This window comes from Vigna unguiculata, chromosome 2, assembly GCF_037176805.1.
Source record: "Vigna unguiculata cultivar grain cowpea cultivar isolate G323 ecotype 2 chromosome 2, ASM3717680v1, whole genome shotgun sequence".
NCBI classification, from domain to species: domain Eukaryota; kingdom Viridiplantae; phylum Streptophyta; class Magnoliopsida; order Fabales; family Fabaceae; genus Vigna; species Vigna unguiculata.
Window position 1 is genome coordinate 22,231,849 of NC_140793.1, and position 13,050 is coordinate 22,244,898.

Genomic DNA, 13,050 nt, shown 5'->3' on the forward strand with positions numbered 1-13,050 from the left:
TCTCAGAAATTTACCATGGCATAAATTTGGGAACTTGTAAAGCATTATAATTTTGGCTTATTTCTCAATTATCCGTGTATTGTGTCATATAGTGGCTTCTTTTGACTACTTTTGAATACAAACTTCAGAATTAGCCAATCCGTTGTGATCCATTATTAAGTTAAAATTAGAATTTTGAATTGAAATTCTTCTAATGGGTGTTTATTCCATATTGTGCAATCTAAAATTTAATTTATTGTAACTACAAATATACAACATAGAATGTAAACATGGGTCTTCCAAATTGTATAATAAGTAACTACATAGAACAAGGAAATTTATCTATTCCAAATTGCTCCACAAATAAAAGCTTTAAAGTATATTTAATTTGGAAATAATGTGAAAATCAAGGACACCTCTTTTGTTACTTGAATTTGTTGCAAAAAAAAGAAGAAGAAATACTTAGCCCGAGGAGCTAGCTAATTTATCTCCAACAAATACCTCTTCAAAACATTTATCTCCAACAATATTCTTTGTAAGATATACTATCCAAAGTAAGAGTTGAAAGTGCACCAATGGCAAGCAACACAATCATGAAGCATTTGCAGGTTGAAGGAGTTATAAATCACATTTTAGAAAATAGGATGTGTAGGAAGAAAATATGTGGATGTATGCCCTATTTATACACTACATTTTTCACTTTAGGCATTAGCTAAAAATTGTGGTATGAAGTTAAAAAAATGTGGCCTACATCGGCGGAACTATTAAATGACAGGGGGAGCCACGGCTCCCCCAAAATTTTTGAAATTTATTTTTTATATATATTTATTTATTTATTAAAATTATATTTATATATTATTTATATTAAATTTATATTATGAAAATTTATAATAAAAAATAAAATAAAAAGTTCAATGGAGACATTGATTTATAAAAGAGATTAGAGTTTTTTTTTTCTAGCTATAAAAACTTTCCACAGTGTAAATTATCATGAAAATGTGTGAGAAGAAATAAATATAAAGAGATAAATTAGAAAACAGAGATTGGGGAACACATAAATTGAGATTGAAGTATACATTCTCGGATGATCTCTCATCTATCAAGGTTAGTATCTTATTATAATTTATATATGTTAAATTTATAATTCTTTTTAAGATGTTTCTCCTAAATTAAGTTTATTCCAAATGAGTATAAACCCTAATTTTGATTTTAGGGATTGTTTTATGAAATTTGTATGAACCTTAATTATAATTTTTCCCAAATTATTATAACCCTTAATTATGAAATTTAGGGATTTCATGTTTTCTACTGTCTATGGTAAATTTTTTTTAAAGTTTTGAATTTATATAGTGTTGCTTATTTAATTAAATTTGTATGAATTTTGTTATGTTTTGTATTGTGATAATTGCGATTTGTGAATACAATTTTTTTTTTCTAAATAAGTGAGAGGTGATAAATTTATATTAGAAAGATTATGATAAAGATTAAAAGAATTGATTCTTTTTTGAAAAGAGGAAGGTTTGTGATAAAGATGAAAAAAAAAGCATCTACATTAACTAAACTTAAGAAATTTCATGAAAACCAAGAATTCAAGACAATGAAAAACAAATCTCTAAATTTCCTAGGGTTATATATAATGAATTTAAGAATTCATTAGAACACGATCCGGGAAAAACGTCCTTAAATTTGACAATACCCACAAAATCAAATTGATGGGGTATGAAAGACTTATCAAAATGGTATTTTATATCATGATATAATAGCATGATATAATATCGAATGATAATCATATTTTTTTGAATTATACTATTATGTGTGCTTGTTTTAAGTCGAAAAAATGAAGAGAAAAAATGAAAAAAAAATTATATATAACAAATTTAATTTGGCGCCCTTAAATTTTTTGTCCAAGTTCCGCCACTGGTGGCCTAAACTTTAGGCAACACTTTGGCAACAATTTTCTAAGCGTGGAAGATATGATCATGGGCTTAGATTATAGGTAACGTTTTTTTTTACTAAGGCTACAAAATTTACAAAATTGTTGCCTTATAGTATTAGAATAAGCCACACATTTTAAATGTTGTTTATTATTTATAGGCAATAAATTTTAAATGTTGTCTATTGTTTGTAGGCATCACATTTTCAATATTGTTTATTATTTATAGACAACGTATTTAAAATGTTGCTTATTTCTTAGACAACATTTTGTGAAATGTTGTCAAATAGAAATCATACCTCTTTAACGATTGTCTATTTTTTAGAGAATATTTTTCTAAAATGGCCAAAAAATAAATATTAAAGATCATAAAACTTTTGAATTTATTTTTAAATTGGTTTAGAATATAAATGTACATGTAAATCAATAGTTTTAAAATTATAATTATTCACTTAGACAATTTTTTATTATTTTATATGTTATTGAGTTATGTCACATGTTAATTATAACTAAAATATAACTAAGTCTTTTTATATCATAATTATAATTATTACAAAACGTGTAATATATATAATAATTGAATAAAAATTAATAAGAGTTCAAAGTAATAAGTTATAATAAACATTAAAATTAAGAGTTAAAAGTGACATATATGTAATCCGATGTATATTAAAAGTAAAAATATTGTAAGTATTACAACTAAAAGATTTAAAAGATAAAAAAAAAACATTATAGCATTTGCTTTGCAAAATCTAGAGATTTCTTGAATAATCATTTTTCCATTTGTTGTGTAGTATTATATTGACGTCCAAGCTAAAAAAAGGTAAGCATGAGGAAGCATCGAGACATATTTCATAAATTAAATTTTTGTCTTTCTTCTTTTATCATTAATTACTAGATTTTATAACAATTATAAACTAATAATAAATACTATTAATCAACTAATTATCAACTTCCAAAATAACTCTTAAGCAAATATGTTCTCATAGAAAGTTGATGCGGAGGATGGTTTTAGCACATGAATAATGTTAAAATTAAATGTAAATTTAATTTGATATATAACTAACAATATGTTAAAATTAGTCACAAAATTATTTAGTTAATTCTCAAAGCGTTCATCCTTGAATTTTGAGTTACACACCCGATGCTTAAGAAGAATACAAATAGATAATAGAATGATCTTGATGAAAGTATACCATAAAAGCTAAATGATGTCATGTGCCTCTTTGAATGCAAGCATTAATCAACAAATTAACTAAAGGTAATAACATATAAGAAAAAGAACATAATATATATATATATATATATATATATATATATATATATATATATATATATATATCTAATTATGTAGTCATCAAACAAAAGTTAAAACATGAAGCTATTAAAAGATTTGAGTGGAAAAACCTGTATGATTAAAATCTACATACATATTGTAAAGCTAAATGAATTCAAAGATGTTTTTCAAGATCCTCCTAAGGGTTTTTCACCTCTAAAGGGATATTGAACATCAAATTGATTTTATACAAAATTCATCTTTGCCTAATAGGCTGGCCTACAGGACTACCCTTGAGGAGTCCAAAGAGATCCAAAAGTAGGTGGGAGAGTTAATGGAAAATGGGTAGGTGCAACATATCATGTGTCCTTAGTCATGCCCGTGATTCTTGTCCCTAAAAAGGGTAGGAGTTGGAGGATGTGAATATATTGTAGGGTCATAAACAACATCACCATTAGGTATAGGCATCCCATTCCTAGATTAGATGACTTGCTTGATATGTTACATATGTAAGTAGTAAAAGATGTATTAAGCCAAGAAGGGGGTTTTGAATTTGGCTTTTTTTCAAAAAAAAAAAAAAAAACTATGTTCAATATTAAGCTTCTAAAATCTCTTTACTTAAATTTGACTGACCAAAGATTTTAGCAAGCAATCACTTCAGAATCATACATTTCAACTGATTGAAAAACATGATCAATTAGTTAAAATACTGACAATAAATGCACAAAAATATCAATTAACACAAGATTTCAAATCTGATGAAATTACTAGTCAAGAACAATGCCAATTAATAGTCGAAGTAATGTTTTACTAATTAATTATGCAAACACAATAGAATTACAAAGAAAGATTGCTTAAACTTATTTTCTTGATGAATTCAAAAAAGAACAAAGCAATACAGAAAAAGTAAATCAAATCACACAATACTTTTATATTGATTCACTCCACTCAGCTACATTTAGTTAGTCAAAAGAACCTTAGCCTGACTTTCCACTATTTCAAAAGTTTTACAAAATCCTTACAAGATTACACTTTAAAAAATATAATACAACATAGTAATGGCTCTTGAATAACACAAGAGCCCCACACAGCACAAGAAGAACCTTTCTTGCAAATTCTAGAATCACACCAAACACACTATAGATGCACAAGAAGGATCAAACCTTAATGGTGGCTCTCCCTAGCCAACTAAGAACCTTCTTCAATGCGCACACCAAGAGCACTTAGAGCTCCAAGACTCCAAAGATGATCATGAACTATTCTAGCATTGAGATGTTTAAAGAGAATGAGATATTCCAGAAGTATCAAAGTGATTTCACACAAAAGTGATTCTCTCTCCATTCTCACTGAAAAAGTCAGGCTATATAGTTTGGCAGTTGACATATTGAATAGGTTAAAATTTATGCTCAATGCATTGATTTCCATTATTTTAAATGAAACCAGTTGATTGATTAATTTTTCAGCTAATCAAGTGTGTTACTTGAAGAACTATAATACCAAGTTGTTTAACCTATTAAAAACTATTTTAACATATTGAATTAGCTACAACTAGCACTAAAATTCTATTTCCAAGTCAACGCGTCTTCAAGTTTAAGAACATTTTTAAGCTTTGAGATATTTAACGTAGCTAGTTACAACAGTTGCTTCAAGCTTGATCAGATCACAATTCTTCACCAAATCTCAATAAGATCTTCAATCTTTCATCAAATCTATATGCATCCAATGCACTTGTGCTAACAATCCCCCTTGATTTGATGAAGCCAACATCCATGGTTTCATTGCTACACTTATTACTATCAAGCTTGAGGATCTGATAAAAAAATAACAGAACCAATGTATACATGATAACAAACAATATTTATATACCAAGATTACTTCCCCTATCACATAACATGGTTTTTGTTTGATTTAGTTTAAGGTCAAATACTAGTTCAGATTTAGTTGAGTTTTGTTTAATTTTTCTCCCTTTTTGGATTCATCAAACATAAGTAAAGCAATAAAGAGAAATAACAAGTGCATGGTTCATAATAGTAGCAACAAAAACTAACAAAATCATAATTGAGAAAATGATTAAGAAATTGATAGAAACAACCAGTCAAAAGAAAAAACAACCATCTAAAAAACTGACAAAGCACATAAAAATGCAGAAATACAACACAAGATGCTTAGGGTAATCTCTATAGTAAAGGTTAGCTAACATCTCATTGGCATTACTAGTCTTGGAAATGCACATTACGAAAGTTGTGATGCTCATCTTGTGCCACATTAAGTTCATGTAGTTGATTAAGAACCAGCCTTTCAAATGGTGGATATGCAAAACCTATATCCTCTTATAGATGTTAGGGGACCAACTTCATTGGTTTTGTAGTAATTGAATCATCATTTCCTTGATTTGTACCACTTGGGCCAACTTTATCATCATTATTTCCAACTGTTCCACCATCATCCTTTGTTGTCCAGAAGTTGTTCACCTTTGAGAAACCCATCTTGTGTAGTTTGAGACAAAAAATATGATTTATGGTACTAGTTGATTCTTCAAGTTCTTCCTCCACATCAACACCAAAATATTTAATGAACTTGGAGATTAGCACAACATAGGAAAACCATGAAATCAGTCAACCTCTTTGCCTTCATCATGTGGTAATGCATAACAAAAGTTTGATCCACTTGAATGTTGTTCTAGGTGCAGTACATGAGAACTAAGTTACCATCATTCAAGGTTGAGTGGTTGCTTCCACGTGGTACCATAATTTTTGTAACTATCATAGCTAGCAATCTTTCATCCATCTTTAGACCACCAACATGAAAGCTTTTTATCTCTACATCAGGCCTATGCAGGTAGCTTGAGTAGTATTGCACTTTGTTAAATTCTTCCACAACATCAGTTTCACCCTTTCTCACTTGAACATTTCTTTACTTCAAGCCAACCACATCCTTCCACGCCTTCTTTGAGATACCCATCTCCACACCTTTGACTCAGGACTTGAGAACACCACTTTTGAATTAAAGGTTGGTGAAGAACACTTTCACCAAATCTTAATAAGTCTTACTTGAGAGCTCGAAGAATATCTTCAACCTTTGATGCTAAGGTTGTTTCTTCAGGTTATCAAAGTTCTTAACTTTGAGCCATGAAAGACGCACAATCTTAGGGATGTTGATATGTTTTCTGGTCATTTCAATCAAGAACGCCTCAATCTTGTCCACATTGCTATCAAACAAAGCCTTAAATCTACCATGATGCTTATTTGTTGGAGAATTAGAAGTGAGAGGGGTAGAGTGTTCCTCCTCTTCTTGAGCACGACGTGATTAACATCTAGGAATGCTGAATTGGTTTGGCCATTTGCTACAAATAATGGATGAAAATGCATATATGATGGTGCAATATTTATAGATCAACGCATTAAATGCAAAATTAGCTGGTTTATTATTGCAAGATTATTTTATTAATTCTATTTATGCAATCAGAAGCAATTTAATGAACATGATTTGGTGTATCAACATAAAACATTGCATTTCAAATATTTCTTATGAGTGAATCAATCAATTCAAGTCATGGAAGTTGCATGCACATTGGAACCACACATAACATATGCTTTATGGTTAAGAGAATTTGAAAAAGCAACAAATAACTAGTGCAATAGCTGCTGCAACAGATTGTACCATACCATGTGATAAGGATTTGACCAAGTATACTAATAAGATCTATTTCATGCACACATTAACTCTTTAAGTGAAAACATGTTGAATTATAAGATTAATAGGCTAAAAATGTATTATAACACATTTTCCATATTTAAAATCCCTAATTCAGTTCTTAGCTTATAAAATCAGCCACAAGCTAATGGTTTAGGAAACAAATTAGTCAATTGATTTTTAGTTTTAACAAAATTAATTTCACAGTCACCTTTTAACACATGATCTCTTATAAAGTGATGTCCTATTTCAATATGCTTGGTTTTAGAATGTTGTATAGGATTCTTAGTCTGGTTTATTGCACTTGTATTATCACAATATAGAGGTACCTTTACTAACTTAACTCATAGTCCAAGAGTTGATGCTTTAACCACACATTTTGTGCATAGTAATATCCATATGCAATGTATTATGCCTTAACTGTGGAGAGTCCTACACATTCTTGTTTCTTGTTGTTCCATGATATTAAGCTTGAGCTAAGTAGGTGGTAGATTCCACTTGTGGTTTTCCTATAAAATTTACAACCAACAAAATTAGAATCTAAAAATCCAGTTAAGCTTATCTTTGAGTTACTTGGATACCACAATCCAACATTGATTGTCCCTTTCAGATACTTAGGAATCCTCTTTGTTGTCTTATAATGTGACTCATTTGGATTAGATTAGACTCCTTTGGATTGGATTGAAACCTTGCACACATACATACACTCATTTATATGTCAGGTCTACTTGTAGTTGGATAGATCAAAGAACCTATTAACCCTCTACATTTGGTTGCATTAATTGATTGTCCAACTTCATCTGAATCCATATAGAAATTGGGGGCTGTTCTAGTGGAAACTTCCTTGCAATTCTCCATTTCAAAGTTTTCCAACAAGTCAAAACAACATTTTGAATGGCTTAAAAAAATGTTCCTTGCTTAGGTTGTTTAACTTGTAGCCCCAAATTTGAGTGAAGGAAAAGACACAGTGAAAGGAGTTAGAATTTCTAAGGCCTATTCCAAATTGCACTTGTGGTAAGTCATGTGACTATGATCTTCCCAAGATCTTTATGAAGCAAATGAAAATTCAATATGTTATTTGCTTTCTAGAAGGTCAACATGAAAATTATAGTAATGTAAAAACCCAAGTTCTCTTGATGGAACCTTTACCGAACATAAACAAAGCCTTTTCCTTAATAATGCAACAATTAAGGCAACATAGTAATTCTAGAAATTTGAAGGTTGAGAATAAGGTTTTAGCTAACACTATTGAAAGAGGCTACTAAACACAAGAACAAAACAATTAGAGGGGAGAGGGAAGAGGATATGGATCCTGCTCTTAAGGAAGAGGGAGAAGCGGAAACTCAAATCAAGTTAAGCAGTGCTCTTACTACCATAAGATGAACCATACCATTGATGAGTGTTATTCCAAGCATGGGTACCCCCTTGGTACAAACAAAGAGGTAATTAGAATGGCAATTCTTAAGAAAGAGGAAGTCAAGATAAAAAAGAACAACAGGTTTGCAACAAAAATGTGAAGGTTGATTCCTCAGATTATGATAGACTGACCAATAAAGAAGAAATTAGTAGATTCCCTACTGAACAAATGAAGAAACTTCTTAAACTTTTTGAAGATTCTAAAAACTCAGAACATAGTATCAACAATGTGCAAAGACAATACAAAGCCTGACAAAATCCAGTAACGTCACAATCACTGGATTCTAGACATTAGTGCCATAGATCATGTCACTTACAATAAAAGTTGTTTTGCTACCTCTCATAAAATTGAACCAATTCATGTAAAATTACCTAATAATAATCATGTTACAACCTATTATATCGGGATTGTTCAATTTTCAAGGATTTTTATTCTATACAATGTCTTATACATCCTTGAATTTTCTTTCAATTTAATATCAGTCCAAACCTTAATTAAGGATTTGGGCTGTAAACTGACTTTTTCATCTGATTTTTATAGGAAGTTATTACATCAAGGATGATTGGGCAAGCTAAATTCACTGGAGGGTTGTACTATCTTAATGAATTTCCTATGGTTGCCGAGACTAATTTTTCTCTTAACACTGTTATGAATTGTACCAAACATAATATTGACATTTGGTACTATAGATTGTGACACCCTTCAGGTAAAGTAATTGAACAAATATGCATCTTTCCTTATGTTAAATTTGTTGTTGAACATATGTGTGATATATGCCATTTTTCTAAATAACATAAGCTTCTCTTTCCTCATAGTAATAATCTTTCTAATAGTTGCTTTGATCTTGTGTAAGTTGTTATTTCGGGTCCTATATTTATTCTTTATATACATGGCCATAAATATTTTTTAACTATAGGAGATGATCATTCTAGGTATACTTGGATTTTTCTCATGCACAACAAGTTTGAAACTAGAACTTTGTTACAAAACTTTATAATTCACATTAAAAAATAGTTTGATAAAACCATTAAAGGAATCATATATGATAATGGATAGGAATTTAATTGCACTAATCTTCATTAAACTTGTGGAATAAATCATTAAAGGAGTTGTGTAGAAACTCCATAACAGAATTCCGTTGTGGAGCAAAAACATCAACATATTCTCGATGTAACTAGAAGTTTCCTTTTTCAACCTGGTTTACAGGCTTACTCTTATTATGTTGTTACTCATGCCATTCATCTTATGAATAAATTACCTATTATTGTTCTGAAAAATAAATGTTCTTATGAGTTGTTATATGAAAAACAACTTACATATATGAAAATGAAAATATTTGGATTCGTATGTTCTAGTAGTACTCTGGATAACAATAGAAGTAAACTTGATCCTAGGGCTAAAAAATGTGTGTTCTTGGGGATTAAATTTGGGATCAAAGGTTATGTGCTTCTTGATATTAAAAGTAAAGAAATTTTTATTTCTAGAAATGTGATTTTCTATAAAAATGTATTTCCCTATAGATCTCTCGATGATTATACCGAACCAAAGGAAATTACACAAAAATGATTTTAGTTTTTTATTGGAAGATACTTGTGGTAATAAGTTCGACAGGTTCACACAACAATATCTTCATACTAACAGAGGAGTTACCACTAATAACAACACTAAACATTTACAAACCGAGACACATACAAAAAACAATAAGGATTTCAATACAACGACAGAAGAATAGGATCAAAACCCAGAGGAAGAACAAGATAACCTTTGACGCTCTAATAGACTCAAAAGTACACCCAAATACCTTAAAGATTTCTTACACCAATTGAATAGTTTCGTTAATCCTAAAACTTTTGATCATAATAAACCTACAAGAAACACTAAATATCCTATTAGTTTTGTTCTCTCCTATAACACCCTTTCTAAAGATTATATTTGTTATACTCTTGCTATGTATACTTATCAAGAACCCCATACTTATGTTGAGGCTAGTAAAACATCTGAATAGACTAATGCCATCAATAAAGAAATTAAAGCCGTAGAGGAAAATGAAACTTGGTGCTTCATTGACCTACCTAAAGGAAAAAAACCTACAGGATATAAGTGGGTTTTTAAAATTAAATATAATGTTGACGAAACCATAGAAAGACATAAAGCTAGACTTATAGCAAAGAGGTATACTCAACTTGAAGGGATAGATTTTTTAGATACTTTTTGTAACATCCTAGTCGAATATTTCTTATTTAAGTAAATTTAATAATAAATAATTAAAGAGATAACATTTATTCAATACATCTCCCAAGACACGGGAAATAAAAAAATTATTTTAAGCGCAAAAAATGTTTAAAACATATATTAATTCGTTCATAAATAATCAAATCCAAAACCAAATGTAATATTTAGATTACAACATCATAAAAATAACTGTAGAAAATAAAATTCCCAAGTTGCCTCACTGACACTAAGTCTCACCAGCATCTCCTGCAACATCATCTGCTCCCATGTAATCAGTTACATGATCATCGCCACACACACACAAATAGGGTGAGCTTAACAGAATAAAAGTGCAATACACAATAACACAACTAACCATTCATTATTTCAAACACTTCTAATAACCCCCAAGTCTCACAGTCCAGACTTCATCACTTACTCTAGACTCCTCTTGATTCTACACCCTTTGATGATTACATTGATCGATCGTTGCTGCCACGAGTGTCTACTCGCCCCTCCGACTACAGGCCACCACCTATAGTCTACACGCAGGAATAAGCTTGTCACGACCACAATCCGCAACATCAAGTGGAGTTCCCTAATACGAACCGTAGTCCGTATTTGTCCTAAGACTACCAAACTAGTCGGATAACACTGAGGAGGACAATCTTCCGGAACCCATCCGTATGAGCCACGATCTCCCACACTCCACTGACTTAAAAAACCACCAGGCTACAACCTTGAGTGGCAACGTGTTACCCCAATACAAGATGCACTCGTAAATAGGCCCCTGACAAAGCATCACATCAAGACCTCCATTCAAAGTTGTGTAGAATCCTCCACGCGATCTAACTCTGTACTCGAAACTGCCTGGCGCATCACACACATCGCTAGGTGGAAATTGGTTTCAAACCGCCTGGCAAAACCCACACACCGCTAGGCGCTAAACGCCTTCTAGTACCTTTGCCAGATCACTTCCACTTGTAGAACCACCTTTGCCGCTAGGCACCACGCGAGTCCAATGGCCACTGCCACTGTCTTAAGTCACTATTGTCTGGCGACTCGCCCCGCGTCTCCAAGTGCCATATCAGTAGTGCAATGCTACTGGTTTTTGGCACTTTTGGCAGGTTCTAATGAACCCCAAACACTCCACACACAATTCACAACAAATATAGTCATTCAATCATAATCATATGACTGAATCACAAGTCACACATTCTCGATGTCACAATTGAGGTCATGCAATCATTCAATTATCAATGTAACTTTTCTCACACATAATTTGCTACCAATTAAGCATATCACCATGAATTACAACCTATTGCACACAAGTAAAGACTCCAAAACAAACATTGTACCACATCACATTCAAGAATAAAATCACCTTTAACCTCTTTTAATTCCAATCATTACACATTCATATATATATATATATATATATATATATGCTTAATTTAATGATATACATATGTTTTCTTCTCACACCCTATGCCCAATTACTCAGTATTATGTACAAAATTTCCAGATAACCACACCCAAAAATCTAACGCGAAGCAAAATCTAACCACCAGGCAGTGCATAGAAATTATGGGTTCTGCCTAGATTTTTCCTGCACCAGTACAAATCCTAAAACCCTAGTTATCAATTCAGACATGTATTTTGTCAATTTTTTCACGTTCTGTCAAATTTACACATTTCATACTTGTTCAAATATATTATAACTTTCATGAAAAACAACACACCAATCATAGCCAATGCATATTCTCTAATCCTCAATCCCCACATGAACCCTAATTCCCCAATCATACCACCATTCATACAATTATCACCAATTCATACAATCTTTGACATGTAAACACATGAACATGTTTATAATTTGATATAAAGATTCCAACCAGGCATCACCAACATCATATAACTCAAGAAAATAGAACAACTGGCAGCCAACCCACCAGGCGATTCATAAAGAAAACCTAGAAACTGGGTTTTGAAGCTTAAGTTGCCTTACGAGTCTTCAATGCCGCTAGGCGATTTCTGGAAATTTCTAGAAACACAAATGATTTATACATTTTTAACAAGATTCAAAGCTTACATGCATATAAATCAGTCCAGAATCATACAGTTCATAAGAAAAAATGTAATAAAACTCCCCTAACTTGGATTTCTAGCTCAACCTTAATTTCTTTAGAGTCCCTTCCTTGATCACTAATGACCTCATTTTCTCTTCCTCAATTCAACTCTCCCTCTCACTCACTAAAACACACATTGCTCTGAAATTTCTCTCCTCACAAGACTCTACAATGGCAGCCTCCAAAAATCCACTCTTTCTCCCTTAATTTGGCTCTTAACTAGCTAGGGTTTCTAACTCTTCGCATTCATGCCCAAAAGTAATTTTAGCAAAAAGAAACCTTGATTTGTGTCAACCAAGGTTCTAACCCACAACCATGCCAATGTCAAGTTAGTGCACAACCATTCAACCAATTCATGTTTTATGATAATTTTTATAAATCTAGGATTATAATATCACTCCTCATGATGAAG